This window comes from Centruroides sculpturatus, unplaced genomic scaffold (genome assembly GCF_000671375.1).
Source record: "Centruroides sculpturatus isolate CEXI.00-Female unplaced genomic scaffold, Cexi_2.0 scaffold343, whole genome shotgun sequence".
NCBI lineage: Eukaryota > Metazoa > Arthropoda > Arachnida > Scorpiones > Buthidae > Centruroides > Centruroides sculpturatus.
The window spans coordinates 535,357-538,122 of record NW_019384530.1 but is presented as its reverse complement, the minus strand read 5'-3'; the positions used below and the strand labels follow the sequence as shown (position 1 = coordinate 538,122).

The following is a 2,766-nucleotide window of genomic DNA, read 5'->3' as shown; positions in this document are numbered from 1 at the left end:
TTTCCACGATATTTTTAGAAAAATAATATCCAAGTAATTTTCGCAGGCAAAATATTCAAAAAACAATAAACGCATTAATGCAAAAATCAGTTTTACTTCCTTTTTCGATTCCGCGATTGTAATGAAATCGTATAATGAGAAAAAATAATAAAATCGTTTTATTATTAATTAATAATTTTTCTTATTGTACTTAATTAATTAAGAAAATATTAAATATTAAAAAATACAGTATTTTTAAAGTTAAAATATGATTAAACTAACGAAAACCAAAAGCAAAGTGATGGAGAGGTAGGACGCGCTTGTATATTGATGACATAATACACGTAACTGAGGAGAGAACGAAAAAAACCGAGTCGAATTAATTAAGTGGGAAAAAAGAAAGTGTGCATTATAATCGAGAAAATGCGAGTATTGTATTAATCTTTAAAATAAAATACAATACCAATATAGCCCTATCGTTGAAAAAATTCGCTTATTTTTGCTCACCTCGAGTTTTGCTTAGTAGAAATGGCTAAAAAGTGCGCAAAATACGTACGGAAATACGTTATTACAGGACCACCTGTATTGGACGACCACCTGTCTAAAAGACCACTTTTTAAAAGAACTGTGGGTGGTCGCCATAGACAGGTTTTACTGTACCTGAAATTCTGTGTAATGAGTGCAAATTGTAATTACCAGAGCCCCTTTGGCTGCCAATTTAAAGTCTTTTAATCTTTAAAATTGGCGTTTCCACTCCCCGGGACGAGGACCCAGGGGTTGGATTTGTGGGAAGCGCGTGTTCGGGTTGTTTCATTGTGTCGAATTACACGGAACAAAGCACTTGAAGTGTAAGTGCGTGTGTGCAAGAATTCAAGTAAAGGTTAAACGGTGTATATCTTCGTGTACAGTGATGTTATGTTCGTGCATGTGTGATCGAAGAACATCTTCGGCATGTTCATAAACAGAAAAACAGTCAATTACGATACGAGAATAAGACGTGTTAAAAAATGAAACGAAAGAGTTCTTACCATCGAAGATTTCGGAAAATATTCACTTGCACGATAAATGGCCATTTCATCCTCTTCGCGGTAAAGTTGGGGAGGGAGATTCTTCTCCCTCCCAAATGTTCCTATAGAACACAAAAGATAGTGAGAAAATGAGAATTTCATTCATTTATTACCTAAGGTCAACATTATTACCTTTATCAGACAGTCTTTCTTCCCGAACAGTGTTATGAGAAGAGCGAAGGACCTGACCTGACCTAGCCTAGCCTAACTTACCGTAACCGGAAGCTCAATCCTCATAACAGCTGCTTGGGAAGAAAGGTAGGCCGAATGTCGCGTCCGGGTGGTCACAATCGGAAGTCAAATCCATTGTTGTCATCGAGTGTCACGTTTGGGAGACAAGTCCATGAGAACATCCGGGTAAGAGAAGGCCAAGTCCGAGTAAAGAGATCATGTCCGGATGAAAAGTGTCGAATCCGGTCAGAATGTCGCATCCGGGTGCAAAGGACGAATTAGGGAAAATCGAAAAGGATCACTGCCTAGGCCAAGAGAACCACAGCCACCCACAGCAACAAAGCCGCAGTTCCTCGATTTCGGCGGTGCTCTCCTCCGAATCTTCCCCGTTCCGACTTCCGAAAGACGATGGCGACGTACTCGCGAGCACAGACCGAGAGGCAGATCTCGTGAAAATAGACGAACTCCAAGAGGACTCGGTACTCCCTATGCCTTACTTAACAAGGACATAGGCCGGCTGATCCCTGACGACCTTAGCCAAGTGGAATGGACTCAGAACTCTCCCGCCTCTGGGAGAGTCCCACGCCACACGCACTGGAGGAAGGTCGTCACCACCCGCTGCCTCATGCTCGACGGCCTCAAACGACACCGAACTAATCGATTCGACAGAGACTCAGTTGAGCTCACGGTCCTCGAACGTCTCATCGGAGCCGTCCGAGAAACCCCCTCCCTCCGGCATTCTTCTGTCGGAACCTCCGGCGAAACCACGCAAACATCTTCATTCTGAAAAAAAAAAGAAACTTTGCAATTAGTCGATTAAAACAAAAGCTTAAATTAATGTATAAATTCTTCCGAGAAAAGCAAAATGCTCACCGCAGCTGCCTTTTTAAATGTAAAAGATTCAAAACGAAAACGGCCGACCATCGAACGATGTGCCGAGATGTCTTCTGGGAGCGATTCTCTAAGTAATATTAAACAAATTCTTACGTCTAGGGTCAATATGGACTAAGACTTACCTGAAAAATCTTTAATCTTCTACCGAAAAGTCCGCAAACAGCGAAAAACAGCACATAAATTACGAGCGCAAGAAAAGCACGTCCAACCAGAACCAGAAACGCAATCGAACTGCGAATCGTCATGTGACGTATTTCGAACAAACGTTAAAAGACGCGTCAACGATCTTCGAATTACGTAAAAATTGGAATTAAAAAAAAATCAATTTTATTTTTTTTATTAATTTATAATTTTTTTTCTTTATAAAATTTTGCTTCAAGCAGTTTCTTGTGTTCGCAATTTGATAAATAAATTATCTCCTACATTTACATGGTGCAGAATGTCCACCGTAGAGCCTTAATTCTATGTCTGGAGGCTTGGCCATCCCCGAAAATCGCACGAAATTCGTTCGAATAAATATCTTTTTCATCCGTTTTCGGCCATGGGATGAAATAAATCAAATTTTTAGGATTTCGCCCAATATTATTTAGCTTTTCGGAGAGATTCCTCGGTCGCCCGCGGGTTTCGCGTATTAATGCAACATCAAATTGGATAA

General features: G+C 40.5%; 1 long non-coding RNA gene across 2 annotated transcripts in view; it reads right to left on the bottom strand.

The window, feature by feature from the left end:
• Positions 1–2,462, bottom strand: part of LOC111623023 — a 27,752-nt gene extending 25,290 nt beyond the window's left edge. Inside the window, exons 1-3 of one of the 2 annotated variants that reach the window (XR_002756379.1) lie at positions 2,091–2,458; positions 1,179–2,000; positions 526–1,108 (exon numbers count right to left, since the gene is read on the bottom strand). This is a non-coding gene — a long non-coding RNA (uncharacterized LOC111623023). Of the gene's footprint in view, positions 1–525; positions 2,001–2,090 lie in introns of those variants that run through there. The other variant, XR_002756378.1, reaches the window with a different exon arrangement.
• Between the last annotated feature and the right edge of the window lie 304 nt (positions 2,463–2,766).